Below are 19,330 nucleotides of genomic sequence, written 5' to 3'. Positions count from 1 at the left end.
TTTTTTTTCTTGTTTTTTTTTTGTTGTTGTTTGTTTTTTTTTAAGATTTTATTTATTTATTTGACAGAGACAGAGACAGCGAGAGAGAGAACACAAGCAGGGGGATTGGGAGAGGGAGAAGCAGGCTTCCCTTGGAGCAGGGAGCCCGATGCGGGACTCGATCCCAGGACCCTGGGACCATGACCTGAGCCGAAGGCAGACGCTTAACGACTGAGCCACCCAGGTGCCCTATTAAAGTTTTTATTTGTATACCGTAAGGATCCTTTCAGAACTTTTTTAAAAGTCATTTTGTCTTTAGAAGATTCTGCACATAAATCAAAGAATGCATTTCATTGTCTTTCTGAGGTTTGTAATCCTCTCTTTTAAGGGGGCTCCTTAAGGTGGATTTATCTAAAAGTTTCACCAGAATGGCCATTACAATTCCAAATTCTTCAAAAGGTTATGCATTTTTCAAGAAAGGCACAAGATGCTGGTTAAAGAGCCAGGTGGACCCTAACCTGCCTTTGGATTCCCTAAAATGTCTTAAGTATGAGAGGCCTTATTTTTGAACAACTATTCTAAAACGATGTGAGTCACGTGTTTTCCTCCCTTTTGACTACAATGAGTAACTTACCAGGAAGCTTCAAACAACAGAAACAAAAGCATACTCACCAGGAAGGGTGATGCCTTCATAAAAACAAAAACAGATCCCAAATAAACCCAGAGAGCTCACACACAATACAAAGAGAGCAGAGCTCAAAACCTAAAAGGGACTCACAGCCAGTTATTTTACCAGCAAAATGAGTTTCTTCAGGAATAGCAGAGGAATTGCAATTTGGGACAAGCAAACTATGGCAAAACAATGGCGAGTCCAAAGACACAGAAGGAAGGTCAGCTTTTATTAGGTTTTAGGAGAAAAGTGGGGAGGGTTATTTTGAACAAAAGTTCATTGAAGAAGAATAAGAACTTGAGGGTGTGGCAATTTCTCACTGGCTGCAAGCAATGGTTAGTTCTTATTGCTGGGGCTGAATGGAATCTTCCTTCTTTTTCTTAAAAGCAGGAGATAAAATTCCGGTGAAGATGTCTTACCTTGTCAAGATAAGAATTCTCTCCCTTCTTCTGCTGGTTATGCAGGCTGCAAGGAGTGGTATGTACATGAGAGCCCCCCCCTTTCAGGGCTTCCTGATTCCATTTTAAATGAGGTTTCCTTTACTCATTTTCCCAGGGAAAAGGTGTATGAGGACCCACAAGCCCTAGCCTACTCAATGGGCAATAAGCCCTTTGAAGGCAGAGCTCCAGGTGACTGGACTACCTTGGGAGGGCTGGCCAGGCATTGCCAGGGTATCCTCTAAGAAGAGACTCCTGGGAGCCCTGTCTTCTGGAAAAGTTCTGGAACCCCACAGGTAGCAAGTCCAAATGGTAGGGGACTGTCTCTAATTTGCAGCTACTGCCCCAGGGTGATGTTTGGGGGCAGCACCTTCCACACTGAACCTATGCAGGTATTTGGGGTCAAGACCCAGCTACCCTGGCCTGCTGGGCCCTGGCTTCTTGAGGCTGGCTGAAGGGCTTCCAACTCCAGGTGCCTTGACAGCACAGTTCAGGGGAGCTGGGAATCTGGAACTTGGCAAGAGTCAGGAGAGCCTGGGTCATGGGTGTGGGCTACTGGAGGTTCAAGGCATCTGCCTCAGTCCAAGCCCTAATCTTCACAGATGCACACGTGGGGTCAAGGGCAGGCCACCACAAAACATGCCACCTCAGCAGATTGGTTATTTTGAGTTAAAGTTCCTTATAAAATGGCCAGTGCAAGAATAATACCCTATACCCTGACCTCCCTTTGTCTCCACAAAGCAAAAAATAAATCTCCCATGTAAAATGTACCTTCCCTTTACCAGGTGGTAAAGAGACCTCAGTATCACCAGAGATCTGGAATTCAGAGCTAAGAAAGCTGTGTAAACAAGCCTTGCTACTTTTACAAATTTTACTACCCCAGATCAAATTCTGTTAGAATTTCTTGAAAATTGAAGCTTGCAAACATAAGTTTTCTTTGTACTGTCAACTCATCACAGATATATTATTTCTGTGTCTAAAAAAAGCCTCGAAGCTGCCCGCCTTGGTGGTTTCCTTGGATCTCAGTGTTAATATCAGGCCTCTCTGTGCACGGAATTAAACTTTGTTTATCTCCTGTTAATCTGTGTCTTGCTGATTTAATTTAATTTTTTTTTTTTTTTAGATTATTTGACAGAGAGAGTACAAGCAGGGGGAGCAGCATACGGAGAAGGGGGAAGCAGACTCTCTACTGAGCAGGGAGCCTGATGCGGGGCTCGATCCCAGGACCCCAGGATCATGACCTGAGCCAAAGGTAGACGCTTAGGCAACTGAGCCACCCAGGCGCCCCATGTGTCTTGTCAATTTACTTCTTAGATCACCTGGGAGAATCTGGAAGGGCAGAGCGTAATTTTTCCTCCTCAACAGCTGTTGAGAGTCGGCAGGATAAACGCTAACTGGCCGGACTGCTGCAGCTGAGAGATGGTGGGACATCCGACGAAAGCTGACAGAAGGGAAGAAGTCTCACCACCACATCACCTACTGGATCTCTGCCTGCACGGGCTCAATTTAGGTTAGTAGGAGAAAATATTTGTGGAACTAGTTCCTTGGCTTTAAGGACTCTGGTGATGTTGGTAGAGCTCCCGTGGCTTGAGAGGTCCATTTCCATCCAGAGATGGTCACAGTTTTTCCTTTTGTCTTTATTATGTCCTAAGAGCTTAGCTTTGTGACTAGTGAGAATATTCTCTCTGGTCTCCACCACTCTAAGGGTATACTTTGGGGTGCACCTTGGTGGCCCGTCAAGTCGAGTGGGGTTCTGAGACTCACAAGCAGTACTCTGATTGTCCGCCCATGCCAGCTCACAAGGGAGTGTGTTCTAAGAGGTCCCAGCCCAAAAAGGACATTTGTCATCTTAACCTTTGTTAGTTCTGGAAAAGTTTCATTACATTAGTGCCTGTCCCATGTCACTGATTTTTGACAGGTGTCTCACATTTTTGTGAGAGACTTGAGGCTACCGTTTTCTCTACACCATCTTTACTGCCTGAGCAATTGAGGCCTTTGCTGTCTTAGACTATTTTGGGGAGTAAAATTTTAGGTCATGGGGGATGCATCATTTATTCCTTCTACAGGCATGCCTCTTGTGTCCATGGTCTGAGCCTGGAAGGTTGCCTCTGTCTTTCCACAAAAACAATTATTGGTTGAGTCACTGTTGAGATTAATATCCTACTCATCATTGCCAGATAATGGAGGCTTTAAATTAATTATATTTTAATGAAAAAAAAAAACAAATTAGATTTAAGACAAAAATGAATGTCCACATGGAATGTAAATTCCCCTTCTCAGAATCTGGCCCCATTTGCCTATTTTAATTTTCCTTTCCCAACAAGATTACAGAGAGCACTGTGTTCTAATCTCAAGGTGTAAAGTATACAAGTGTTAAACTTAAAAATAAATTGCAAAAAAAAAATAATTTTTTTTTTTAAATAAAAATTAAATTGCCAGTTATTTTAGCATCAAAAGATGGTTTTTTTGGAAGTAGCAAAAACTTCCAACCTGGGGCAAGCATAAGGCAAGTCCTTGGAACAAAGGAGAAAAATGACCTTTTATAGAGCAAAGTGGGGAATTGGGATGGCTGTTGAAAACAAAAAGTCCATTGGAGTAAACTTGGTGCTGGAAGTATAATGGCTTTTCATCGGCTGAGTTGTGATGGTCTCTTATTGGCTGGGCTGTTGCTTGGGGGAGAAGAAAGCCTTCCTTCCTCCTGCTTGGAATGTAAAGTCCTATCCCTGAGCAAGGTGTAGTCTTTTTCTGTTGGGTCTGCAACTGACATCCAGGAGTGGTAGGATGTGAGAGCTCTCCTTTCCAAATCTTGTAACTCCATTCTGGTGAGGTTTCCCTTTATTAATATTCACACAGGTTATTTATATAAATGCTGAAAGGCAGGAAATGAACTTTTTAAAAATCACCAAAGACTGGCAGTAAAACTTGCTTTGCTCCTACTTTCCAGGGCTCTGTCATCAGGCTGCCAGCTTCAGGCATTTCTGTGCAGTGTCTTTTGTAGGTGTATCCTAGGACACGCCCACTCCCCACACCACCAGACAGACAGACACACATACACAATTTGTGTCCCCTGGACAGCAGCAGATATTTTAAATTATAAAGCTCCTTTACCTCCATTTTCAGAAGTTCCTACCAAATTTAGAGAAGAACTAGAAAGATTAGTCGCCATTCACCATACCCTTCTTCACAGAGAAAACCGATGGCCAAAATGTCTCCTAGGCCCTCTTGTAAAGGATCAGCGGAAGGTCAATGTTCAGGGGCTAATAGAAACCATGGTTGGTATGTGTACTCAGAAGGCTTTTGTTAAAATGCTTTGTACAGACTTTACAAAGGCATAAATATTTTGATTCCCATTTTAGTTAAAAATCTCCCTGATATAAAGAAGCAAGTTTAAAAAGGTGGGTCAGTCCCTTGATATTTAGGTTGTAATGCAGTTCTTTGTGGGAATTAAAAATAGCCGCCTTTATCTTGCAAATCTCTACAAAACCAGAAACGCAACTGTGGAAACAAGTCAAAGCCCACCTATTTTACCAATCCCCAAAGTGTGCCTTGTCTTCTCAAATGCTTGTAGGTATATATTTTTTTAAGATTTATTTATTTTAGAGAAAGAGAGATGGGGGGGCGGAGGGCGTGCGGGAGGGGTAGAGGGAGAAAATCTCAAGCGGACTTCCCGCTGAGCATAGAGCCTGAGGCCCGGCTCAATCCAGAGATCATGACCTGAGCCAAAACCAAGAGTCCACCATCAACTGATTGAGCTATCCAGGACCCCTCAAATGCTTGTAGGTATTATAAAAGATCATAATTTTGGAACAAAATTATGTAAAGGTAACTTGCAATTGCCCCAAAATTCTTAGGGAAAAAACTTTGCATTCTTTCTCTGTCCTTTTAAGTTATAAATTTTATCGTGTCTTTGAAATGCAACACCATGTACAGTTACCTGAGGCTGAATAAAAAAATAAAAGGAAAAAGGCCTTTTAAAAATATAAACTGCTGGGGCACCTGAGTGGCTCAGTCAGTTAAGTGTCTACCTTCGGCTCAGGTCATGATCCCAGGGTCCTGGGATGGAGCCCCATATCGGGCTCTGTGCTCAGCGGGGAGCCTGCTTCTCCCTCTTTCTCTGCCTGCCATTCCCCCTGCTTGTGCTCTCTCTCTCACTCTATCTCAAATAAATAAATAAAATCTTTAAAATATAAAATAAAAATAAAATACAAACTGTTAAAAGGGCTTTTGTGACCAAACTCTAGCACAGCTTCCTTAAATTTATTGCAAGGGGCAATACAAATCTTAAAAGTTTTCTCCACAAATAGTGAAAGACATTAGCCATCTGAGTGAATAAACTTAATTTATTCCAATTAGTATATAGAAAGTAGTGAATTTTATATTGTTTTAAGCAGAAGGTATAAGATCTTGGCTTTATGCGTATGTATGTACATTATAGATATGGTTTTTTTTCTACCTCCAGATAATATTACCAAAAGTAACTTGCAAAAGAGCTCTATTTAATTGGCTTAAAGAAAGTTAAACACAGGGGTGCCTGAGTGGCTCAGTTGGTTAAGCATCTGCCTTCAGCTCAGGTCATGATCCCAGGGTCCTGGGGTCAAGTCCCGCATCGGGCTCCCTGCTCAGTGGAGAGCCTGCTTCTCCCTCTCCCTCTGCTGCTCCCCCTGCTTGTGCTCTCTCTCTCTTTCATAAATAAACAAAATCTTAAAAAGAAGAAAAAAAACAAAACTCAAGCACTTGTATAACTTTAGTATTCATAAAAACTCTCAAAAATAGAACAGAAATAATCCAAATGAATTTCAACTTCATGTGACCTGAGAAAATATTTAGTATTAAAGGTAATGTAGGGTTATTGGTTTAATTAGAATAGCCATGTCTTTAGAGTTTTCTGCATTAAATATAAGACTTTGATCCTACCTGAGTTTACTAATCAAATAAGTTATTATCCCAGTTACAAAATTTGTCAGCAAAAGAACTTAGAATGATAACTGATTTTGTTTAATATCTCCTGAAGTTTTCTTGGGTAATTTAAACATAATTCTTGGGAGCAAATTATATAGATAAGTGGAATAAGAGTTTATAAACTTTTTAGCAACAATGATATTTAATGGTATCTTTAAAAAAAAAAGACTTGCAAAACTTTTTGGTAATCTGAAATCTTAAACTCATTTAATTTAGTAAAATTTTAAGTTGAATTCACTGAGTATCCAGATCATTTCCAAATAACATAATGAAACATTAATTACTAAACATAGTTTATCCACTTTTGGCTTCCCTATTAGTAACATATTTTGTGCTTTACTGAGTGATTGTACTATGAAGAAGTATGTGTTTCTAGAAATTATAAAATGTATTCATAAATTTGCCAAATTAAAAAAAAATGGTATAATGGTTCACAATTGCTTGCCACTTGATTTTCACTAGGAATTAAGGTTTCTAAGAGTTAAGAATAGTAAGTAATATATGTAGTTAAAGTTACTAGATATAATGAGGGAACCATGTCCATATGCAGGAAAAGCAGGATGTATGCTTTTGGTAAAAGAAAGTATGAGGAAGAGAAATGCTTTTTTGTTGAAGGAAAGGAAAGTAATTCTGTCCTAAAGAAGACTGAAAAGGAAAATATAAGACAAAATCTGAATGTAAAAAATGAAGTTGTAAAAGGTTTATAAAAAATGAATCTTAAAAAAGGAATTTTATGTGTGATAAGAACTGAATAAGATTGAAATAAATTTAAGTAAATGTCAATGTCAAAAGTACACTGGTGCAAAACTAAAGTTTGGGTTTCTCTTTGTTAAAAGGATGAAGTTTTCTTGAACAATTGGTCTGCTTTAGATAAGAGATTATAAAAGGTTTTGTGTTTTTTGTTTTTGTTTTTTTTTTACCTTTTAAAGTTATCTGCCTAGAAAATAAGGATGTTATGTTTTATCAAAATACTTTGCTGTATGATATCTTTATCATCAGATCTGTGATTTTCAAGGAATGCTGAGTCGTCTTAATACCACAAGCTAAGTTTTGCTCACAACTATACATCTTCTGTTTTTGCCTTTGAAATGTTTTATTGTCACTTTGGAAACATAACTATTGTTCCATACTGGTCTGTGATGCTATTTAAACATATTTTCAAACCTTTTAATATATTTTTATTATTATTGAAATATACTTGACATACAATATTGTATGAGTTTCAGGGGCACAACAGAGTGATCAGTAACCATATGTTATATGATGCTCACCACAGTTGTAGCTACCATCTGTCACCACCCATCACTATTACGGTACCATTGACTTCAGGCTCCATGTTGTACCTTTTATGTCTGTGACCTGTTTATTCCACAACTGGAAGCCCGTACTTCCCACTCCCTTCATTTTGCCCATCCTCTCACCCCCTCCCCTCTGGCCTCTACCACTTTCTTTGGTTTTATGGATTTGATTTTGTTCATTTGTTTCTTTTATTTTTTTAAGGTTCCACATATTAGTGAAATCATATGGTATTAGTCTTTCTTTGTCTGACTTCTCTCACGTAGCATTATACCTTCCAGGAGCATTCAAGTTGTTGCAAATGGCAAGTGAAATTTTTTTTCTTTCATATGGCCTGTTCTCTCTACTTAAAGAATTCCCCTTAACATTTCTTATAGGGCTGGTATAGTGGTGATGAACTCCTTTAACTTTTGTTTGTCTGGGAAACTTTTAATCTCTCCTTTAATTCTGAATGATACGCTTGCTGGATAGAGTATTCTTGGTTGTAGGTTTCTTCCTTCCAGCACTTTGAACATATCCTGCCCCTCCCTTCAGGCCTGCAAAGATTCTGCTGAAAAATCACCTTATGAGATTTCACTTGTATGTTACTGTTTGCTTTTCTCTTGCTGCTTTTAAGATTCTCTCCTCATCAGTAATTTTTACCATTTTAGTTATTATGTGTCTTGGTGTGGACTTCCTTGGGTTTATCTTTGTTTTTTGTTTTTTTTTTTCCTGCTTCCTGGAGCTGGATATTTGTTTTCTTCCCCAGATTAGGAAAGTTTTTCATTATTATTTCTTCAAATAAGTTTTCTGCCCACTTCTCTCATTCTCTTCCTTCTAGGATCCCTATAACGTGAATGTTATTAGGCTTGATGATATAGCAAAGGTCCCTAAGCCTGTTCTCATTTATTATTTTTCTTTTTACTGTTCAGCTTGTTTTCCATTACTCTGTCTTCCAGATTAATGATCCATTCTTTATAATCTAAACTGTTTGATTTTTTAATTTTTATTTTATTTATATTTTTCAGTTATTCTTCAGCTCTAACTCATTTTTTTAAATATATTTTTTATCTCTTAATTGACATTCTCACTGAGTTCATTCATTCTTCTCAAGTCCAGGGAGTATCTTTATGACCATGACTTTAATCTCTTTATCAAGCATATTGCTTGTCTCCATTTCATTTTGCTCTTTTTCTGTAGTACTGTTTTGTTCTTTCATTTGGGAGATCTTTGTTTCCTCATTTTCTCTCTGTGTTTGTTTTTATGTATTAGGTAGATCAGCTATGTCTCCTGGTCTTGGCAGTGATGACTTGCTCCCTGTGAGGCCAGCTAAGCTGTGGGAACTGTGGGTGTAAGGGTAGGTGTGGTTATCTCCCCTTTGTCCCAGGGCAGGAGTCCCTTTAGAGGGTCGCTGGCCCCAGCCAGTGTTGCCTGCCAGGTGTGGTAGGGCAGGAGCCACTTTGGAGGGGTGTCTACCAAAGCCCCTGGATTGGGTGGGGCAGATCTGCAGGGGCATGCAGTGCTAGCAGGGTAGATGCAGGATGTTAGAACTGCCTCCTGCAGGTGCCCAGCTCTCTAGGCTGAAGGAGGGCAAGAAAAATGGCACCCACCCACACCTTTGTTCCCAGAGAAATCTACTACAGATCCTGCCCCTCCGCGGCACATGTTCTGAGATGAATAAATGAATCTCCTTCATATATACCCCAGGCACTTTTCAAACTGCTACTTTGTTGCTGTCTCAGGCCAAGTTATTTATTGTCCTGGTTCTTTAAGGGCAGGGACTGGATTTCCTGTCCTCCTCTGGCTCTCCCAGAATTAAGCACCACTGATTTTTAAAGCTCCTGGAATTAGCCCCATAGATTTTCAAAGCCAGAAATTATGGGGAGTCATCTTCCCAGGAGGTCCCCAGCGGGTGGGGATGCCCAATGTGGCCTCACTCCTCTGTGCTTAGGCAGTCTCTCCCATTTGTGGTTGGTCCTGCTGGGGTTTGGTTCCTGACCACGTCTCTACCCCTCTTACCCCTTTTGATGTGGTCCTGTCTTTATGACTAGCTGTGGAAGATCTTTTCTGCCAGTCTTTGGGTCATTTTCGGAGTTCGTTGTAATAGATGCCTCAGTGTGTGCGTGGCGCAAGGTGAGCTCAGGATCTTCCTACTTTGCAATTGTCCCCCCACTCTCCCACACCTTTTGATATGTTTTGCCAAACTTCCCCAAATCATATTCTAAAATGAAGTCTATTGACCACAAACTAACTTTGAAGTTTTTTGGAGGGTCCATGATACATTTAGAAAAATTTGTCCTCCTCAGAAAAGAGAGATGAAACTAATTAGACTTCTTTGGTATATTAAATTACATGGGAAACATTGTCAAATAAATAATGGTAAACCTGCTTTGATTACATTTGTGTAGATGTATGTTGTTAAAGCAAGTGTAGATATGGTATAAAATTCCTAAAAATCTAATACATCCTGGTATGTTATCACTTGTTATTTATCTTGAAGTGTATGTCACAGATAGCCAAATTTTCTTTTCAATTGTGTTATAATTAACTCATAATCAGATATTTAATCATTGTCCTTTTTAAGGCCTGTTATTTACAGATAGCTATACTTTTACTCAAAAGTTTTTACAAAAGTGTTCTTGCAAAAATGCTGCATTTTCAAGATTTATTGATTTATAAAAAATCTCTAGGATACAAATTTCTGATAACCTTAAGATAATAAAACTGAACTGGTAAAAAAAAAAAAAAAATTCCAGAATTAATTAAAACACTGCATTCAAGCCAAACAAAAATTAATTACATGGGACTGAATAAACTGAGGGGGACTATAAGTTATATGACTTTTGGTTTGAAACGTTGCTGAAGTTTTTAATGTTTTTCCAGATTTAAAGAAACATTCTCTTAAGCTGATTTACACTTTTGCAAGCAGAATTCAAACACTTCTCCTTACCTAATCCCTTCAGAATTTGGAAACTGTATTTTTATATTTTTATGGCACTATATTTATTTGTATAAGTTTAAGGAACTGAGGTTGGCTTTATGGAACCAATAAAGGGCCTTGGAAGTATCAGCCTGATGCCTTGCTTACCAGGTAACCAGCAGCCTTACCAGGTACATAAAGGTCACTTCCTGAAAGGTGCAAGAACCTAGGATATTTTGGGGGCCTTGAGAAAAGAGGAAGTAACACTAATCTGTGGGTATTGCAAGTGAAGTCTGATGGGCAAACACTTGGCTTGGCCTCTTTGCCTTAAGAGGCCGTTAAAGTTCAATCTGCAGATTCCTAATGAAAAGTTCTAGCAAAGAAAATTTAAAAGAGCCTGTAGGATCCATCACTCTTTTTGGTGTCCTTATGTAAAGAATCAGGCCAAGTTTATTAAAAGTAAACTTATTTTATAAACAAATTAGTCTTAATTTGGCTAACTTAGAAAATGAGGATGACTTCAGAGAAAAATTATGTGTCAGTAACATTTTCATGGTTATTAGATTTTAGTTCTATTGATTGTCTTTGAGATTTTGTTTTCTACCTGTAAACTAGATTCTGAATTCTAATTTCCTCCAACGTCTGGCTACAACTCTCCAAACTAATATTTCTAGTATTTCCCCCATCATTTTGACTTGGAATCATTGAGAACTAAAACTGACCTTTTTCCTCAAGCCCGGCAAACTGAAAATGGACGACTTGATGTAACTTTCAGAGAAATCACAATAACTCATATAGACAATGTTTGTGCCTGTTACTCTATGGGCCACTCAAGAAATCACCAGAGACATTCAAACAACAAACCAGAAAAATTTGTCCGACTGCCACAGCCTGTCTTCACTCCATCTGAAAGTACTTCGAGCCTGACATCTATGCAGGGGGTTGTGGGTAGCCTGAGTTCCACAGCCCTGGAGGGCCCAGCTGCACAAGGCCACCTGACCAGGCATGGTCTGCACAAGCTTGGGCAATGCAGGTCCGGTTAGCCAGGGACCTGGGACCGGACACGTGTTTTGAGAGGTCCGCTCGTGGGAGGGGCCTGTTGGAGATACAAGGTTTCTGCCTACTTCCAAGCCCTTACCTAAACAAATGTGCATATACCCCCAAAGGTGTAGCTGGAAGAATCTGGACTGCCTTGACAGAGCAGAGCTGGGAATCCTGGCTGGGGTTTTCTCTAATAACAGATACCTGGACGCCTCGGTCCCTGGAGATGTTCTGGACCTCATCAGATAGTCCAAATGGGGACTTACTATCACCAATTTAAAGCTGCTGCCTCAGAAATATTTTTGAAGGGAGGGCTCTCTCCACCCTGAGGCCATTCAGAAAGTTGGGGCCTAGCAGGAGCTCCACAGGACAGGTGTGCCCGAGCAGCCCAAGGGTGGCAAGCACTGAGTTTACTGCACATGCATAGGCCAGCACAGGTCCAGGTAGCCGGGGACCTAGAACTGGGCAATGTCATGCAAGGCCGGCTCACAGGAGTACGCTATTGCATGTACCTGGCATCCTTCTATTTCTAAGCCTGAATCTGCACAATTGCACATGTTCCTGCTAAAGCAGAACTGGAGAAATCTGGACTGCTTTGCCAGGGTGGGACCGGGAGGGCTGGCTAGGGTCCTCTCCTATAACAAACTCCTTGGAGACAAAAGACCCTTGTTTGCTGGAGAAGCTCAGACTCCATCCAAATGCGGATTGACGGTCACCAATTTAAGGCTGCCGCCTCAGAAAGCTCTCAGTGGGTGGGCTCTCCATCCAGGAGGCTAAGTAGGTGGTCTGGTACGGTCTGTAGGGCACCGCAGCCAAGGGCCGGCTGACAGGGTATGGACTGCACATGCTTGGGAGACCAGGGACCTGGAACAGGACAATGGCAGGCAAGGCTGGGTCCCAGGAGGGGGTTATTGGGGGTACCTGGAATCCACAAATGCACCTATTCCACTTGAAGGCAGAGCAAGAGGAATCCGGCCTGCCTTACCGGAGCTAAACCGGGTGAACTGGCTGACGTACCTTGAATAAGAGACACCTGGGAGCCTGGACAGCTACAGCAGCCTGGGACCCCAGCAAACAGTAAGTACAATGGCGACTGACTTTTGGCCATTTCAGTGGATGCCTGAGAGCTATTTGGGGCGGGGGAGGGGGGGTGCTCCCTCCACCCTTGAGGCGATGCCAGTGGTTGGGTTTGGGCTTTGATTCCACAGGCCTGGGAGGGCCCCGGCTGCCAAGCATGGCCGAGGGCGTGCAGACCACTCCTGCTGGGCAGCCAGGTCAGGGGAGCCGGAATTCTGGGACCGGGTGTTGTCGGCCAAGGCTGGGTCGCAGGAGCAGGCTGTTGGTGGTACCTTGCATCTGCCTGGGTTCTGAGCCCTAACCACACAAATGCACATACCCCCACCGAAGGCTGTTCTGTGGTGGGAGACAAATAATGCTCACAGACTGATCTTGTCTTTGCGCAGTGTATTTAACACAGGTCCACTGTAAATTTCACGAGCCAATAGCACACAATATAATGTCTTCTGTTAGCCGATAAATTCATAACCTACTCCAACCCAGTGTTAGATTAATGACACTGTTGTTCCAGGCAAGGTGAGATGAAAGGAACAAAGTCCAATTTAAATTGAGGTGTAGGGCGCCTGGGTGGCTCAGTCGGTTAAGCATCTGCCTTCGGCTCAGGTCATGATCCCGGGGTCCTGGGATCGAGTCCCCCATCGGGCTCCCTGCTCCTCAGGGAGCTTGCTTCTCCCTCTGTGTTCTGCCCCCTCTCTCTCATTAATAAACAAAATCTTTTAAATAAATACATAAACTGAGGTGTGCCTTTAGAGGCACTGGCACTCGGAAGAGAAAGCTTAACCAGCCAAGAGTGGACATGCCAGCGAGCAGTACAAAGCTAAGAGCCTCTGTTGATAAAGCACATTGCTAGAGAACAAGGGCGCTGGTGATGACCAGCAAGATGATCTTCTCGCCTCTGCATGGCTTTTGTTCCTGTCAGTAAGAGTCCCCTTATCTCAAAAGGACCTAATTGCCCCAAGGTCTTCAGAGACCTGTTTAGATCAGCAAAGCGTAGCCTTGCCCAGACTGAACGCTCTGGATAGTCCTCACACTCAGTAGTTACAGTCTTCTGTCCCCTTGCCATAGTTGCTGCTTCCTATGTTTTTATTGTTAAGCCCCCCCATGGGGTCCCTCAGCAGCTGATGTACCAAGTTCCTATGGGTAGAAACAGATGAGATGATGACATCCTGACACAATTTTCTTCATTGTTCTATCAAAACCGCTTTTGTTCTAGAAACAACTGTTTTCAGTTCTTGTCATAAACTAGTGGATTTGAAATCAAATCAAGCCAATATACAATAATCCATCCAGTGATTTCAAATCACTCACATGCTTATTTATATTCAGGGCCTAATGTCCTGTAAAAACCTAAGTTCACAAAAATATCCACCCACCCTGGGACTCTACATCACATTCTTAATCACAAAAAAACATATTTGGGGAGTATTTTTCCCTTGACACAGACACATTTACACCATAGTTTAATGAACAGTTTAAGCAACCATATTCCTAATTATGACCAATCTAAGCCTAACAAGGAACCCTTTACCACGATAGCATATCCAATCTTCAAGCAACCAAAAGATAAGTTTCTTAAACCAGGCAGTTTAACAATGACATTTCCAAGGAAAGACCATTTTTACCGAGCTCCAGGGAGTACGCACTTGCATGGCCCCGTCAGGCACATGCCCGACTGCATAACATCAGAATTCAAGGCGGTCATTATCTAGGGAAGGCATGCTTTTGTTCTCTTTCCAATTTTGCGAAGTTATTTTTACTTTATTAGTCCCATCTCCCCAATGTTCCTTTACTTAAGTTTTCTAAAGCATGATTTACATTTATTAATTTTAAGAGGTTGGATGTGAAACATTTCTCCAGTTATTTTAATAGGCCCTTTATCTTGGCCTCAAATAATATTTTTTCCTTCTGTTGTCACATTCATTACCTGTTCTGTTTTTACGCATCCCATTGTGTTGGGTTCATATTTTTCCCTTGACTCCCAATAGGTTAGGGTGAGTTTGGGCTTAGAGTATACTATCCTGGTCCACTTTCCCATATTACATGTAACTAGTTGAGGAGGCGTCAAGGCCGTAGTCCTCAGGACTTGTACTACACGTATGTCCAGAGGTCTTGTACTAATAAAGTTATTTTGGATCCATTCCACCAGCATATCCTTTACATTTTTTCCTTCTAACATAAGGTGGCTTTCTGTGGCATTCTGATATTGAGAAGACACAAAAATGTGGTACCCCTATGTCACCTGCCTCTAAGAGCCAATGTTATTTTCACAGTCACCCATTGAATCACAGCCCCTAGAATGTATGATATCTACTTTACTTCTGCCTGGGTTGTCTCTTATCTCAGGTGACCACTATTACCCCAAGATTATAGCTGTTCTAAGAATATTCCACATATCAGCCAACCTCAATGGCAACAATTCACCATCTACATTCAGAGAAACATCTTCTGGGGTGCCTGGGCGGCTCAGGCCAGGAAAAGGAAGAGCCTGCTTCTTCCTCTCTCCCTCCCCCGGCTCATGTTCTCTCTCTCTCTTACTTTCTCTCAAATAAATAATCTTTAAACATATATATATATCTTTTATGTCTTTTTTAGTATTGTTAGTTTTAGCATTTTCTGCTTTATGTCAAATTTCCTTTGCTGTATTTCCATGTGAAATTCTGTTTTTTAATATATTGCTAATTTGATCCACTTATGTGCCCAACAGTGACAAAGCTGCTATTGCCAGTGTGTTAAATTCAGATTGGTTTCAAAATTTTTTATTTAAAGATTTTTAATTTATTCATTTGAGACACAGATATAGAGCATGAGCAGGGGAAGAGGCAGAGGGAGAGAGAGAAGCAGGCTTCCCGCTGAGCAGGGAGCCTAATGCGGAGCCCGATGCGGGGCTCGATCCCAGGACCCTGGGATCATGACCTGAGCCGAAGGCAGATGCTTAACCGACTGAGCCACCCAGGCGCCCCTGGTTTCAAAATTTTTGAAACAATGTGATTTAATCAATTTGGAAGTGAGAAAAAGCAGCTACTGTTTTTCCTCAGGTAAACTTCTTGCCAGTCTGATAAGGAATTATAAGGGTTTCTTTCTTTTTAGTGAAGCTGTTATTGGCATAGTGGTAAACTGCACAGTAGGAAAGATGCACACAACTGAGGACAGTCTGGGGCTCTGTATCTGGTTGAAAGTCCTGAATATAAAATTTCAGGGTGTAGGCAATTATATCAGTTCCAGTATGACCATGAGAGGTCTTATTAACGTGGGTTCCCATATTCTTGGAGTAGAAATCTTCGGTGTGGGATAGAAGCCTGATGTGTACCACCAAGGATAATGATATGTTATATGCTAAGTTTCCTGTGTGTCCTCTATACACCTTACAAGTTGTCTCTTTTTTCAAAGTCTGGAAACAGTGACCTTGGACCTATTGTTAATTTTCTAATACGTGACAATGGATTATACAGTGTAAGTTGAGAGTGTTGTAAATGATCATTTTTTGGCCTATTCATATTTAAGTATATAATAACCCATTCGGGATATTCAGCTGCTACTCTTTTAGAATAAACTGCTGCCACACAAAGTAAATCAGGAATTAAATTGGGGTCATTTTCACAGTCTCTGCCATGTATCCAATATTGCACTCAACTCAGTAAGATAAGGGAAAAGTGTAAGTCTGTACTAACCAGACTTGGCCTGTATGCTGGGTTGTATTACCAAGAGACAATTAGTATTTCATGTCAATCTTTATGATCCAAGTCAGCGTCAAATAGGAAGTGTTGATCAGGATCCTCATTGATTCTTGTGGAGATTGAAATGGAGGTTACCACCGCCTCTTCAGCTTTTCTTAGTATTTGGTTTCTCCATTGATTGAAGTTTTCCCAAGAAGTAGATGGTGCTGATAGTGAAGGGAGGGGTGAAAAGGCTGAGCTTGGTGATGCTGGTAATGCAGTTAAGTCTTCAGTCACAATAAGGTGACCAAAATGGCGATCCATGGAGGAATAAGAGGATGTCACAGACTTGAGGTGTATCTGGAGCAGAATGTTCCAGTTTCGAACAGTGGCATGACTGCTATTGCTGGGAGATATCAGAGAAATATCCATAGCTTTACTGAGTATGATAGACAAAGTGACTGTCAGGGAGCAAGAATTCCTGGCCCCTCAAAGGTCCTTCTAGCTGGACTAAGAATCAAATTGACATGAGAGAGATTAACAGGAGAAAACAGAATCTAATTGCGTATGTATGGGAATCCACATAGACATGGAAATTCCAAAGTTAGGCAAAATGAAGTATATATGTCATTCAGAACTTAGGAGAAGGGGGCAGGTGTGTGGGGTTTCAGAGGAAAAGAATGCACTTCACAGGGCAATATGAAGAGCGGGTGTTTGGTAATTAGATGTTTGCCTTTCCATGCAGATGGGGCGCTCAGATAAAATTTACTTCTGTTAATAACCCTTATTCTAGCAAAGACCACCAATTTATATTCTTCTGGGTGGTTAAAGAAGGACAAAAGTTTCTCTTGAGCCCACATGATTTCAAGTGCCTTCAGAACAAAATAGTATGTATGCCAAAGTGGTACATTCTGGGGTGACTGTCCTGAACCCCTTCATGAACAATAGCAAAAAAGGATGGCCTGCAGGCAGCATGGTACACTGACCTGTTTAGTAGTTATAGGGTTAAAGATGCATAGTGGAGTCAGGACTGCAAAACGTAATGTCCTACAAATTTGTAATTCTTCCTTGTTGTTCTTGCCATCTAAGGAATTCTATTGTTTTCATGGTCATTATTGACCATCTTGGTGCAAGCATAATCGCTCTGCATTATACTATGCTAAATATTAGTCTAGTTTTGACAAAATATAGAATGGTGTTCTACATGGCTGAGACTTTTATAGAGGCATATAGTGGTCTTTATTTTGCTGTAGTATGCCTTTTCTTTTGGTCACCCAGTAGGTGTTGTTATGGCAGATGGTATGTCCCCAGTACCATATATGTTTTTATGTTTTTCAGTTAATACTTTCAACTGAGATTCTGGAGTGCTGTTAATACTAATTCCCATCTCTGTCGGCGCCTGCAATATTAATTCACTGGAAGTTTTTCCACCCCTTCTATATCTGTGCCTCTCAGATTGTTTTAGTCTAAGCTTTCATATTCTAGATTGTTAGTAAGTAACTTAAGCTTTTGCTTAAGCAAGCCATGATACCTTTCAACTGATGCAGAGGCAGTTGGGTTACAGGGTAAGAGGAAGTTCCATATTATGTCGTTTCTTAGCCCATTCTTGTATTAGCTTTCCTGTGAAGTGGGGGCCCTGAACTGATTTTATGATGGTTGGAAAACCAGAGCAAAAAAAATCCACATTCCTAAGGCTTCGATGGTGGATTTTTTATCATTTCTCCTGCAAAGATAAGGTAATCCTATTCCTATGTGCCTACAGTGGTGCGTGCATATGGTTTATTCTCTGATTTAGGCCAGGGTTCCATGTAATTAGTTTGTGTAATTTGGAAAGATTGTTATCTTTGACCTTACCCAGATGACTCATTAATGTAATGAAGAATGAATGAATGAATAAGCTTCAAAATGTTGATATTCCTCACATTTCCTAATTTAAAACTGAAGCTATCTGGGAGTTCTATTCGTGTGTCTTTTTGCCAACAGTGTTCCAGTGCCACGTATGCCTGCGTGGCCTGTTTGGTCACGTGCCCAAGCAGTGGTCCTCTCCGTGGGCGTATCTGGGAGTCCATGTTTTATGTTTTGTTGTCCTTCTTGCTTAGATATGCTACATGGTTATTAAAATTGCTTCCGAGTTGGCCTTCTGATGTGCAGAGACCTATATAATCACTATAGAGATGTCATCCAGTGCTATTTTCTGCCATATGTCCTTACCCCATATCTTCTTATATCCTATTTCCCATTTTCCTGGCATGACCTGAACAAAGAGCTATTCATTTACCTACTGGCCGTGGGTCCAAAAATATTTATATACCTCATTCTGATTTTCCTTAACAGAATGTTCAGTTACCAGTTTTATGGCTGCTAATTTAGTCTATTGTACTGATTACCTTCAGCCTGATTCTGATAGACCATTCTTAGTTCTCAAGGCCACAGACTGCCAGCATACTCTGGATAACAGCAGGGAGCCTGATCCATCTAAAACCATACATCCGTTGACTGATGTGGACCAGGGTGGTCCCTCTTGTCCAACTGTTCAACCTTATGCCTTGAAATCCAGCAAGCCCACTACTGGCATTGGGGAGACATTTTTCAGTTAATACAGAGGTCAACCTTTCATCTGGATGCCCCACTCAGATATGTATTATTTTTGTCTTAGGACTTTATGCTCATGAGTAGTTCTCATTTATTTGTCAGGGGTCTGCTTTACCTACTCCAGAAGGGGTTGTTAAAGTATAATTGGTTTATTTTCTATCAGTGGTTCTGTATTTCATAAGGCCTCATAGAATGTCTGGGTGAGCCTTTCAATTGGTTGGTGTATGTTCTCAGACAATAGGAACTCCATAGTGTAAAGCCCAGTCAGGTAAAACTTGGGGTTCTGTGGTGTTTCAGGCCACAGTGATGCTGCTGCAAACTCTTGTGAGTATAGGCACTCTAGTTTATATTTAGAGTCCTCATTAGCTGGTGCCCATGTTTAAACATTCTGACAGCATTTTTCAAATAAAGGCTGCGTCTTGAGTCTCTATCTAAATTCCCTGCTCTTCCTCTTTATTTCATAAATGTGACTTAATATTATCCCCATAGATGGTATGTGCTGTGGCCAATATTCAAACAGTCCTATCCCAGTTTGAGCTGCTGCTTTTGTGGTAGGAGTTGATATGCAATCTATATTGTTTCTGACTGGGTGTGGTATTTTTATGCCTTCAGAGAACCAAATTTTGCCTAGGACTTTCACTGTAGCGTGGGGTCTTTGGATCTCACCTGGGTCAATTTTTCATTTTCGGAGTGTAAGGAATTCCGTTAACTCTTTTTTACTAGTCTG

At 41.0% G+C, this 19,330-nt stretch overlaps 1 long non-coding RNA gene across 3 annotated transcripts; it reads left to right on the top strand.

The window, feature by feature from the left end:
- The first annotated feature begins 291 nt into the window (after positions 1–291).
- Positions 292–10,897, top strand: LOC145723043 (uncharacterized). Of its 3 annotated transcripts, XR_014147769.1 has the most exons (6): positions 292–1,126; positions 2,210–2,338; positions 2,452–2,596; positions 8,593–8,677; positions 9,372–9,453; positions 10,204–10,897. It is a non-coding gene; the product is annotated as an uncharacterized LOC145723043 (long non-coding RNA). The 3 variants fall into 3 exon arrangements; XR_014147768.1 differs by having other exon boundaries at positions 9,372–10,897; XR_014147767.1 differs by having other exon boundaries at positions 8,593–10,897.
- Positions 10,898–19,330: the final 8,433 nt, after the last annotated feature.

The sequence above is a fragment of the Leptonychotes weddellii genome, chromosome 1 (genome assembly GCF_054177405.1).
Source record: "Leptonychotes weddellii isolate Sample4059 chromosome 1, ASM5417740v2, whole genome shotgun sequence".
In the NCBI taxonomy this organism is placed as follows: Eukaryota; Metazoa; Chordata; class Mammalia; order Carnivora; family Phocidae; genus Leptonychotes; species Leptonychotes weddellii.
This window is presented reverse-complemented; position numbering and strand designations above follow the sequence as displayed.